This window comes from Rhea pennata, chromosome 2 (genome assembly GCF_028389875.1).
Source record: "Rhea pennata isolate bPtePen1 chromosome 2, bPtePen1.pri, whole genome shotgun sequence".
Lineage (NCBI taxonomy): Eukaryota > Metazoa > Chordata > Aves > Rheiformes > Rheidae > Rhea > Rhea pennata.
Genome location: NC_084664.1, coordinates 34,794,323 through 34,808,031, shown reverse-complemented (window position 1 = coordinate 34,808,031; position 13,709 = coordinate 34,794,323).

Sequence of the window (13,709 nt, the reverse complement as noted above, 5' to 3'; positions counted from 1 at the left end):
TCATTGTAATGTCTTTTTTACACGTATCAAGACATCCTTGAAAACTACAACATACCATATATTTTTGATAGTTTTCAATTATTTCATTCTTAAATTTTGGTTGGAGGAAAATATTCAGTTAACTATTCATGTCATCAGTGGTCTGAAATTTGTAACACCTGGCGACTTTTGTGCAAACATATATCATCCACATTCTTCCCGAAGGTTCCTGAGAAAAATTGTTTCATTCTCAAAGCTTTTTCCGTAACTCTGGAATATCGTATGTTACCAATCTGTGAGATCGGTATCTGATGACACTGATCTGGAAACAACACAAAATCTTGGAGCAAACAAGTAAAAAATAGGTGTGTTGAACTTAAAGATAAAAATGCCTGTTAAATTATGTAAGTAGGACAATCTTTCCAAGAATCATTCCAGCTTGTGTGATGGTCATTTAAGAGAAACTTAAATAACTACAACATTCATACTCATCCAAAAACTATGGGAACACCCAGATTATACGAAATATTTGTGCGGTGTCAAAATACTAGGTGCTGGTTAGTGGCACTTTCTTTTAATTTATGGTTTTAAACAAGGACAAGAGAAATAGATTACAAATAAGAGGTAACAAATATTGTCAGGACAAAATGAGATTAATTAGAGATGCGTTAATAAACCATGGCTTTAAAACGTATGTAACAGTGGTACTTACTAGTTTCTTCAGTTCCATCCACAAGCAGGATGGAAGGTACCTTCTGTATGTTCATTTAAAAACATTGTACAGTCGGTTCTTCCTTGAACATGCTTACTAAAAACAGAAAATGCTGAATGGGCTGAGTAATTGGTTATTTTGTCATTTATTTTGGTTTGTTTAGATTCTGACTCTATCAGTCCAAAACTACGAAAATATCCAGAGTTCCCAACCCTCAAAGAAATTAAGTGGTGGCCTGCTTAAAATATAAACACAAGATTTTTTAGAGAGGGAATTTTTAACAGTAACTAAGCATCTGAAATTCCTTAGGTAGATTAAATATTTCAATACAAGAGTACAGAATAAATGATCATCATAAAAACTTTGATAATCTTTCTTTGTCATCAGGAAAGGATTGTCTGCCTAAATCAAGGCCAGGTATATGAACCATATAATGCCAATCAAACACCGTTAGTTGTGCATTAGAGGTCCTAAAAGCTTTAAAAAACAGCTCTAGTAGGCCTGGAGCCATTTGACAACAAGGTCCATTTTACTAAAACATATACTTAATATGCCTAAGTGTAACATTTGCTTCTCGTATCATGTTTTAAGTCTTAAAAAACCTCACGTTCTTTAAAGTAGGGCTTTCCTATCAAGCCAATATAACCAATCTATGATCAAATAATCAATAGGAAATAAAAACTATAACAATAAATGGCATCCAATACATTGTGAGTCAAAAGAGTAGGCTTTTAGAGCATGAAAATTTACAGTAGTTTTTCATTTCTGTTTTGTATATGATGGCAAAATCTCAGCCATCTGATCACTAATAAAAAAATCCTGTATCGCATTCAAGGACATACCAAAAAAACACCCAACCCACCATCCACATTGCCTCCAAAAATATGATTCCCTGTCTGAAATCGCAGTATTGCATTTAGCTTGCTTTGTCTGTTTTGTATACCATGAAAATAAGGGTTATGAAATCTTATTTAAAATAACTGCATGCAGGAAGAAGGAAACAAGCTACGTTAATTTAATCTTCTTTCCTAAATGTTAACAGCAGTGTAAAAATGGATGCTCTCATCCTTGTAATCAGTTGCATGGTGCACAAGGGCAGCAGTCTCTGGTGCCTCATCTGTGAACTAATCTTTCATTTCATAGCAGATCTTTCCATATCAAACAACACAAATGACTTAATTTGCATGACAGGATTTGTAACGGGGCAAATCTAGTGTCAAAGTCGATTAAAGATTACACCGGAGAACTATCATAATCAGTACTCTAATGAGCCTAAATAGTACATGTAAAGTCTCCCCTTTTTGCCATTCCAGTCATGTATAAAAGGGAATGTGTTTCTTTTCATCGATGAGCCAGTCCTTTGGTTTGCACATTACGCCCTACGTTGAGCTAAAGTCATGTCAGTCTGGTTTCAGAGGGGGAGAAAGGGAAATAATAAAGCAAACATCACTTCACAAATGACATTGCTTGGTATAAGCCAACGTTTGAAGCCCTTAATTCTTCTAATCTGCAAAATAGTCAATGCTAATGGGTTTTTGCCTTTGTGAAAGCTGATGCATAGAAAGAAAAACTTTAATGAGCTGCCTGGGTTGTATGCTTACAGATACCTGTCAAATGTCTGTCATCTTAGCTATCGTTGAGGCATTATAAAGAAAGTAAGAAGGAAGGAACGACAGTATTTGTACAAGCATTTTCATGCTAAAATGGCACAATTTTCTTCCTGTCATAATTTCATTGTATCTGAAAGTCAGAAAAGCTTAACCCTTTCACTAGCACATCTTGTACAGAATATCACACATAATGTTTGAACTAGCAGCTTTAAAAATAGCATTATGGTTTTGTAAACAGCATTTTCTGTTAAATTTGTTTCATAAAGCTGAACTATCTATATTTTTTAAAAAATGACAGCAAATTATTGGAATCAATTGCTGCACTTTGGAGAGATCAGGAGCTGACCAAATGTTAGAAACCCATAATGCAAGAGCCTGTCATCAGAATAATTCCCTTCTGAGTTCTTCATTTCATACCCTTTTGTGTCTTTATACTGGCAATATGAATAGCAATGCAAAGAGGTCAAAAAAATCCCTTATTTTGCTTCCTCTTTTATTAAAAGAAATAGGAATTTGAATGCATCTTATTACAAGTGCACCTGCTAATGCTGCTGTTCTAAGTTATAGTTGAGTCAGTCCTGTTTTCAGAGATTTATAATAACTGCAAAATTTCTCCATGAGCTGAAATCACGCATTCAGAAGTCTTAGCGCAGGTGTGCTGCTCCGCCTATTTCCCTTTCTGGTTTTATGGGCTCTCCTCATTGTTTTCAGACAACTCAGGCATCAAAAGTATGGGAGTTCCAGTACAGACCTATGTTTCCTCCAGTGCAAGTAACACGCTCTGGTTTAAGGATCTGCACGCTCCATAAGTTTGGATAGAGCTTTGGGACTCTTAAGCTAAAAAGCGCTTAGGTACGTACTGAAATCAATTCATCTGCCAAGCAGCTTATAGAATCAAGGCCTTAATTTTCACGGAGGATGTACCAGAATATAAAAGGGTGCTGGCCAAGCCTGGCAGAAAGCAAAGTGAGGAACACATGGGTCCTGGTGGCAGTTGCTACGGACTTGCTGAGTGTGTGTCTGGGCAAGCCGCTTACACTTAGTGTTTGCATATCCACAGGCTAAAGGAAGGTAAATGGATAAATGTTGCTCACTCTCTCATGGAAGTTTGGAAGCTTAATTTATTTGTGCCTGTAAGTTTTTTGGTGATATTTTTGCCTATTCTATCAAGCCATCAGCGCGGGTACTTCTGGGAGGCATTTGTGTTATTGTTCCTTTACACTTCTGTTGTGGTTTTTACCTGTACTTGTCAATCCTCATTCTGTGGGCTGCAATACTGTGTCAAGGTGTACTAAGGCACGACACACTTCAGTGCATCTTAAATATTCTTAAAATGCCTCAGGCACTGGCTCATACGTTTTCATTGAGCCATTACAATCCAAATAGAGGAACTTTAATGAGTCTATTGCATCTGTATTGCTTCCAAAGGACTCACTGGGAGCTCATTGACAGTATCTTTCAAGCTTCTGTTGCAGATGAAAATCTCAATGGCACATTTTTCTCCCTTGCTCTCCCCCTTTTTTAAACAAACTCACAAGGAGAAAAAAAGAGTGTAAGGCAAATGTTTCAGATGGCTTTAAAGTTTGAGATTAAACAAATGAAAACAAGGAACTATAGTTACTGCTGAATTTTCACCCAGCCTGCACTGGGTGAAATTTGTGCTGACATCTCCCTACACTTATATATCTTACCTAGGTGTGTAATGCATGTAGGGAATCAGGGGGTTAGGGCAAAACTACCAACAAACTGCTATTCCCTTGCTTAATCCATAACTTTCAAGTGTAAAATATCTAACAGCTCATAATATTTAATTTCACTAAATGGCAGGCATTCCCCTGCTGAAAGAGCAGGAAAACAAAAGGCTTACCCACCATAGAAAGCAAAGGGAAAGGAGATTGGAACTGCTGGGTCTAATACGTTTTTGTTATTTTGTGCTACATTTTGGCATTTAGGAAGTTTTCAGATACTGTGTAAAGGGGAGGCATTTCCTCTGTCAGCAGAGGAAATACGGCTCCCTCTAAGGACCCTTTAAAACCACAGCATCCTGCCCAGCTGTTTTAAAATAGAGAGGCAGCAGGAAGGGGAACGTCAGGCTACCAGCAGCCATCAAGGAGTGGTTTCCCAAGGGTGACCTGTTCAGCCCTATCAAATCATTTCTTCCTAACTTCGTTAACAGGTTTGCGAGCACGTGTGACAGACATAAGCAGGCAGGAGAGGAGACACCCGGGAACTCCTCACTTCTAAAGAGACGGGACCGTCCCTCGCGTCACCTGCCACTCCACCGGGCGGTGCGGGTGGTGTGGCAAACACATCCACTTTGGGGGAAAACATATACTTATTAATCACTATCTATTTAAGCTTACGCACGCTGTGCATTAAATGACCGCTCCTGCCTCCTGACTGGTGCGTTTGGTGCAGTAGCCGCAGCGTTCACACTGTAGTGCAGAGAACTGAGCTCTTCGGGGTTAGCGTGCAAACGCAAATAACATACATTAGCTGCGCGCGTTTAGCTCTGCCTTGGATTTCATCCACTTTCAGATATGAATTATTCATCCGCCGTCTCCGTCCGATTGTTCTTTTAATTCATATTGCAGTTGTTAGAAGGTTATAAGCCACGTTACTGAATAATCCCTTCGCCGTTTTCCCCGTGGCAATTTGTGCCCAATTTTCACAGATTCCAAGCCTCTGCCGTTTCTGCGGCAGAGTTCATTTTGATTGCAATTCCAGGCCAGCCTTTTCCCCCGAACACTACCTCTCTGACCCAGCCGCTCTACCTCTGCTCCGCTGCACCCCAGAAGCTGTCACAAGTCTCCCTCCTTCCCAGGAGTCGAACACACAATAGAGAATAGGCCCTGGCTGCGAGGTTCAGCAGCCATTAACCCCTACCAGCTGTTCCTGCGGGGAGCCTTCTGTGGCTGAATGTCCTTTCTCCGCGGAGGCCCTCATTTCCACTAATCTAACTATTGTTGGTTAGGAATGCTGACAGGAGAAAAGAAATTTTTCTTGTGTCCATGCAAGTGTGTGTATCCATGTGTAAGTGAAGGAAGAGTGAAGGCTAATTTCTATAGTAGGCATGAATGGAAGGATTGGGAAAAAAAACTAGTTAAAATGTGTTTACTTGCTTAAAAGGCTCAGTCAATTTAAATAATTTCAGTTGTATGCTCTATTTTGGGGGGGATGGGAAGGCGGAGGAAGCGAGTCACTATTATCATTTTCTGTTAAAACCGCTGAGAGTTTTCCCTGGATTTCCTGAACACTTCCTAAAATAGAGAAGAAAATAGGACGAATTTATTTAAAAAATCTGTGAAATAGAGAGACATACATCAAAACAAAATCTCTATGTTATTTCATATTTTTTAAAAACAGCAGAGCCAGGCTTCCAAGCAGTTGCCTTTATTTCACATCGATTATCCATTTTCAGTAGACTGATGATTCAGACTCTCTTGAAACACACAAAGTGTTTGTTAGAATTTATTAGCAAATTCAGGATTCCATCCTAACGCTCTAGAAGGAAAACAAAATCAATCGGGAGGAAAAAAACATTTGATTTAAATGATCGACATTTTCCGATAATCAGACTAAACTCCGTGCGTCTCTCACAATGGCATGATTTCTAATTGCATTTCAAACTTGCAATTTAAAATATTCTCATGCAACGCTAATGGACATACTAAATCACAAATTAGTGTAAATATTGCTTTTCCTTTTCAAGCCACACAGGTGAAAGAAATAGCAAGGATTTGATTAACAAGAATAAAAACTATTTTATTTTTTGGAAACCTGTATGCCATTTTGAGTTGTAATTAATTCATTCTTTTCTATAAAAAGATTGATAAAGGAAACTGTTTTGAAATTTAGTGCTCCATTTTAGCACTTGATAAAGTTCAGTAAAATACAACAGTTGGTCTAGTTCAAATCAAATTAGAAATAATTCATGTAGAAATATATTTTCTGGGCAATTAGACTGTATCGTGGTAGGGCAAACGTCTGATATAATAAAGCTCTACTTTGCATCTGTTCCTGTGTCTAGACGGCTGCAATTACTAGTCCTTACAACAGCAGCAGCAAGATAAAGCACTGCTTACAGGTTATAGCTATTAAAATTCAACATTTTCTTTCTTTGCCCCCCTTTATTACCTAAATCATTTGATTGTTATAAAATTTAATTTAATTTAATGAAGTTGCACTTTTCTCATCTTCAATATGAACACAAACACAAACAAACAAGCAGTACAGAATCCAGCTCATTGTTTCTCCCAAACATTAGCTGCCATGCACGGGTACTGATTTCATTGAAGTTAAATATGTGCAAATAATGCTCACTCAGAACCCAAATGGCAGAAATGGCTCTGTGGGTAAGGAGAGGACCTGATGCCTCATGACTGTCAGTCTGGCATCCTTCAAAGGCACTATAAAAAAATACATGATACACTAGAGAATGCATATGACTAATTACGGTATTTGGAAAGATGCAAGGCCCACACCAAGGACAGCGTGTTTGTAGGTAGATAGGTAGGATTATATCATTAATAAAAAGAAAACCGTCAGTTAGCCAAATACAAACTTAAGGCCATACACAGCCCTGCACCTACAGACTGAACTCCCACTGACATCTCATGACACTGGTAGGACCTGTGCCTCCACTCTGCTATCTTTACATCGCAATGAGTGTGGTAGGCCCTATCTGGTTTACTTCAGATGTTTAAAACTAAATAATGTGGGGCTGGAAGAAACTACGCATGAAGTCACGTGGTAGTACCACTTCTTTACAATTTTGGCTTACCAAGAACATTGAAGGATTATTTCAGCAGGATTTCTGAAACTGCAGTTTTACACAGTTCATGGGCATAAACAGTACTTTCTGGTGTTAATGAAACTGCTTTCTCCTTCAAGTTCTCCCTATAATTACAGAGTTTCTGGGTTTCTAAGCAAACCTGAGCAAATTTTAAGTAGGGTTTTGTTTAGACAATCTAAGATATTAAATCATAGTTTTGAAACCCTGCAAAGAATCAAGCGCATAGCAATAAATGGCATTTGTGAAATATTTCATGCAAAGAAAGATTTTCTCTGAAACAAACAGAGGCCTCTTGGGTAAATCTTTAAATACAAAAACCCAGAGTATTTTGCACATTAAGGGGTGGACTTTAACTCAGGCACACCAGTACAAACAGAAAATCTGTACTGTGTATGAAATCTTCCCTTTGTGGTTATTTTCACTCAGACTGCTGTTATCACATCTCATACATTAAGTTGAGTCAGCTAGTGCCTGTGCTTATATGAGAGACCTTTAAGGAAAGTTTGGGTGCCACAGGAGGAATTTTTAATGTCATTTGGAATGAACTACGTCCATTACCTGACTAGGCTGCAGTTAGATATAGCCTTGCTGCATCAAATTCTCCGAACAGCTTTAGAGATCTAATGTATACTCAGTCTCTCGTCTTTGTTAACAGGCTGCCTTGTTAAGCCTTGAGATATCTTCTCTTTAAGGGCAAATGTCATTTGTAATTTAGCTCATGTTTCAGATGGGCTAAAGTAGTCCCTATGTAGAATACAAAAGGAAACCCAAAAGGTCCCATATTTCTGTTTGAAAGGGAAGTATAGACTGTACTGTCTAGCATAGCCTGCTCAACTGTCTGCAGAGACTCTCTGGAGTCAACTCATTAACTCTTAACCTGAAATACAGCTGCCATGAAGTCTTTTGCAAGATACAGTGTGGTTCCTTAGCCTCATAATGGACATTTTATCACCAAATTAACTTCCTATTTACAAGGTTGGAGTTACTAATGTTTCAATAAATGGTGAAGGACCCTTTGTTCCACCCAGATCTGGGTGGATTCTCACACTGGGAAAGCGTCGCAGAATGCTCTATTTGCAGAATAAGCCTCCAGCTTCCATTTTCTCAGTACCAGCACATCAGATCCCTAAAAGTAAGCGAGGAGCTCCATTCTAGAAATATACAGTAAGGTAGTGATACCTTACTTAGTACTTAATAGCATTATTCATCTTCATTTCACTTCCAATTCCCAAGAATACTATTTTGACATGATAATGTACTTAAACATCTCTTTGGAATAAACATATAAGAACGTACCTTTCAGCATGTATGAGCAATTTGAAAACATTTTAAATGTCTCTTTCCCAAATGTGACTAAGTTACTTCTGTTCTCTTGGCCAGCGCTGCTTGAATATTCTTTGCTGATGCCATCTCAGGTGCATGTGCGGCAGGATGGAGGAAAATAGGTTATTCCAGCTTTAGTACAATGACAGCGAAAGCCCAGTGAGGTGACATGGATGCTAAACAGTCTGTATATACCTTTGCCACACTAAGACTCTTTTGCACTCTGAGCTTTTTCAGATGGTTAGATTTTTGCAGCCCTTATTGCTCCACTTCATGCTGCATACCCAGTCTAAAGTCATAATCTGAGGAAACCTTTGCCACTTGTGACTTATTATTGTGAGTAGGTATGAACCCATGATAGTCCAATATTTTAAACTATATATTTCTTGAGAAGTAATCTGCAATTCAAGTATGACAAAACCCACAGCAAAGTCCTGTGCCAGGATCTTAGATGTATTTCTTTGTAAGTTCTTACTTTGTCAGGATAACGTGTGAGCATGACTCATGTCAGTCTACAATGAACTTGGAAGATCAGCTCTCAGAGGTATAAATTTCCCCCACATTACTCAGGATGCAAAGAACTGCATGGCTCTGCAGCTGGCAACTTGATGGGTTTTTTCCTCCTGTACTCCAAAATTCAGGTCTTTGTATCAGAACTTGTTATTCTGCAGCAAGTAGGCACCCAGCTCTCTACTGTCAGACTCCTCACCCTTCTGAAATCTGCCTGCAGCCTCCTCCCCGCTGCACTTCACCTCATGCCTTCAAATTATTTGGATTACAGTACAGTTCACCACCACTGTTCCGCCATAGAAGGGGGGTAAGAGGGGAAAAGAAGGAAGAAGGAGACTGTCCAGATTACTGCCAGATTTTTTTTTTTTTTAATCACTTCAATTTAGCTTGAATCAAGTATGAGATAGTGTTTTTTTGTTTGTTTGTTTGTTTTTCCAGCTGGGCTGCAGCCCTACGTGAGAGTTTGTTTATGGGGCAGAGAAGATCATTTTACAAACTAGAAACCATGCTAAAACCATCAATGGATATTAAAAGTTAACAAATTTTTAAAAAGCACTACATTTTCACTGTCTGCACAAGGGCAAGTAAAATTATAGTAACAGATGCTGCCATCAGCTGAATGACAATGTAGGATGATCAATATCTATCTTGGAAGTGAGGGAGGAAGCTTTTTATTGAGTGGTGGAAATTAAAGTCTTCCTAACTTTTGTCTGGATTACTGAGGTGGGATTATGCATGCACCGGGAGGAGGTGGGCAATCCCGGTCACTTCTGCAAGTTACAATTACACTGGCAAAAAACTCCCTCATTGTGATTAGTCAGATACACACAGGAAAATGAGAAAAGCCTTGGATACCTATTGAACTGGAGTATTCAGCTAATTCTTGACCCACCTGTCTGCCTTCTACATCCTGTTGTCTCTTCCCTGGTGCTATTTCTCTTACTGACTGTTATTTGGAGAGTAGTATTTTCTTAAATATAATAATTTAAGAAATAATGTTTCAAGAAATGCTGACATATCAAATTTTCTGCTTTTCAGTGGTAATCAGAATTGAAATGGTGCTTCTGTGTCTTTTCTTTTTTAACAGAGAATGTTAATGGATTTCCAGGCATTAGGTACAGAAACGTGGCATTAAATGTTGCCTGATGCTGAAGACTATTCTACAGACTGTTAAAAAAATGCACTAAAAACAAAGTTTTCCCCCTGCTTTTTCTAGCAAGATTTTTTTTTTTCATTTGTCTTCTGCATGTTCAAACATAGAAAGTAGAAAAACAGAGACTGGTTTTGTTGGTATGGTGGATTTCAGAGACTATTGGCTAGGTATCTGTGTTTTTATTAAATGATTCTAGAAAGACAGAGTTCATGGTAAAATAGCCTTTGAGCAGTGTACAACTTTGTGAACCTTTCCCTCCAGAGAATTGCTTGTTGATATAAAATGACATTGAAATGTATTATAAAATATTTTCCAGACACTAGGTTAACGTTGTAGATAAAATTTTTGCTGTGCCTTACATATTAACCTCATCCTGTGAACAAGCAAACAAACCTTATCTATTCCATCTTTTTCATTCTGTAAGTGTGGACAGAATGCATGGAGAGTGTGGTTGTCTGTGCAGAGGTATATGTCACATTTAAACCTCTTATTAAATGCAAATACCCACATACTGTGCACAGAAAGATCTTCTGAATTTACCATGGGTTTCAAACCTTTTCACTGGCACTCTGATCGTTAACAATCTTACTTAAAATCTCTGCATACTTTCTGCCATTCATCACTTTTTGAGATCCATCTTTCACACCCATCACAAAGTGACATCCACAGGTGACTAGTAATAAAGCCCTGGGTATTACTGAATCAGTAGTTTGTACCACCATAGCTTTAGAGGTAAATGTTTTAACAAAATGGAATAAGAATCTTAGGCAGGCAGTTCCTATTCATAGACCTGTAGACAAAATTATAGTTCCTACTGTTACACACTATGAAATAAGTAGCCTAGGCCCCTTATACAGAGGCTTTAAATGAGTTTTAAGTTCACTACTTCTTAGAGCTGTAATCATATCTAGCAAATAACTGACCCCAGAGATGCCTTAAATATCCTTCATATATTTAATATCTATTAAAATCTGTTTTGTAGAGCAGATTACAAGACGCTTAAGTGATACAGTTGCATTAGTCGTTATCTAGAAATGAACGATGTAGGTTTCGCTAATTGTAAGCAATACAACCTTTACTAAATATTTTTTAAAAAATATGACAAACCATAGTGGGTACTCTAGTCTCACGCATGCACGCACGCGCGTGCGCACACACACACACAGGATCAGGTTCTTGATAGACTTTAATGAACATATACATTACAGTCTTTTGTAGCATAATCTTACTTGCTCAAATGGTGACAATAATATATAACATTTATTTTAGGTGATGAAATCACTCTTGAAATCCCTTTTGAAAAACTTTAAGGTCAACTACTTTGCTCTCAAAATCTGCACTATTATATGTCCATATTTTGTGTTCTAGTGGAAGAATAAAATGAAATATTATAGAAGAGCAAATTAAAAAGAAATTCAAGACGACAGGCAAGAGACTTAATTTTCTGAAGAATTAGATCTTTGACATTCTGTTTTGTGCTAAGCATTAATAAAGAACTATATTCTGAAAGCAACCTACTTCAAATTATTATCTTTTTATTTTTAATCTCTCATGACATTAATAAACTCTTGGAGCTATTTCTAGTGGTGGGTAAGAAACCAATTTTCCTGTCCTGGGAAAATTTGGGATTTCAAAGTGGTTTCCCATTCTGAACTGGAATTTTAAAAAACCTTGAAATCTCAAACATTCAAAAAAATTATGAAGAAATGAAGTGCATTGGGGAATAGTTCTCTATGTACAAAAAAGAATTAAACCCTTTGATTTTTGCATTTTAATTTTTTTTAGGGGCGAGTGAATTTAAAGTATGAAAGTAGCTAACGTTTCAAACCAAAGCCCATATTGTTTACATTTTTCAAATGCTTAAGTAAGACAGTTTTGACAAATTCAGAAGTGCTTCTTTCAAAATATCTTAGAGTCTGGAATCTGAAAGCAACACTCTTGTGGGTTAATTTAACCAGTTTATAATTTTCTGGTAATTTAAATACTTTGTCAAAAAACGATCAATTTGCTCTACTTTTTTTCAGTTTTTATTGTCATCAGTAACGCCAAATAAAAATACAACTTTGTACTGCTGATCATAATTTATTCCCTAAACACATGAGGTTACAGGCCAAATTCAGATTCCATTTAGACCAGAGAAAAATGTCTTATTACAATGAAGTTGTATTGGCGAAGCTAAAAGAATTTAAATAGCAGCCATATAACAAACATCAATCATGTACTGGCTGATATTCCTCTGCTAAAAAGAGCATCTCAGCCTCTGAAAATAATCTGAGACTGGAGATTTCTGGAATCCATCTGATACACGGTATGCATAAATATATTTTTAAGCCCACTGCTCCCTTTTGAGCGTGCATGCAAACAAACAACCTGCTTCTCCCTACTCATCTCTGTGTCTAATTAAAGTCCTAAATTGCACGGATTGTTTCCCTGCTGACCGTGTGTGTGGTTTGTTGTTTAATTCTGCTGCCATTTCTCTTCTGGTAACACTCTCCTCCGCAGCGAGGTTCAAATATTTATGTGACGCCAGGCTAGGGGACCGCTAGCTGCCTGCATTTGCATGATCTCTGCCTCCGCAGCCTGCGCACCTATCAGCCCGCAGACAAACGCGCACACGCATACGCCGTGCGCCTACCGAGACGGCGGGGCAGATGGACAGACGTATTCACGAGGCAGGGGTTCTTTAAACTCCGCACTTCGTAGGGGCTAGCAGATCTTTAGAGAGCCAGTATCTTTTAGAAACCAGTATATCTAAGAAAGGGGGAGGGGGGGGAAAATACAACTATTAAAACGCACATACACTGCTGGCACTGTTGTGACAGCCAGCAGTATCGGCGTCAGTCAATTATCTTCACAAATGCCTCTTGTGCTAATGAGCACTCACAAAAATCACCAGACTTTTCTGGCAAGGAGAAAAGATCAGTTTCATTGCTTGCAGAACTAATTCAGTGTACAAAAGTGAAGGCTCCACCATCACTGCCTCTTTTACTGCTCCTTTTGTAAAGGCTTTTGATGTGCACTGAAGAGATCGGTCTGTGTTTGGGTCTCTTCATCTCCAGTTCATTGCCTGTCATTAACATACATATCCATATGAAAAGTTTGGTAAGTCACTAACAGCTGTCCAGAATGGAGTTTCAGGAAAAAAAGGACCTATTCCTTCTCAAAATGCTGACAATACTATTTAGCCCTTTTTGGCAATGATATACCTAACTTTTTAAAGCCGCCTTTCACTCAAAAAGCAACTAGGCATAATACTACATTCAAACACATAGTGGTTTTCATTTTGAAACAGTCATTTGCTGTATTCAGAAAAGGCCTATAGTTGCCAGAAGCAAAAAGAACGCCATCATTCATTATGAAAAAAATAAATACTTTCTGAGTATAGCTTTTCAGTATCCCAGATAACCTCACATATCCAATTTAACACAGGGAAAAAAGCCCAAAGCAGATGCTCATGAAGGTCATTTTATGCACACTGAGTTCCTACTCAAAATTATGAGACCTCACAGTCACTGGCAGTTGTGAGTATTAGCAATGAAAGGGCATCAAACCATGTCCACAGCAGTTTAGCCATAAGATGTTAAGGAAAAGCATATCCATTTCTCTTCCAATACAACTCAAAATTAG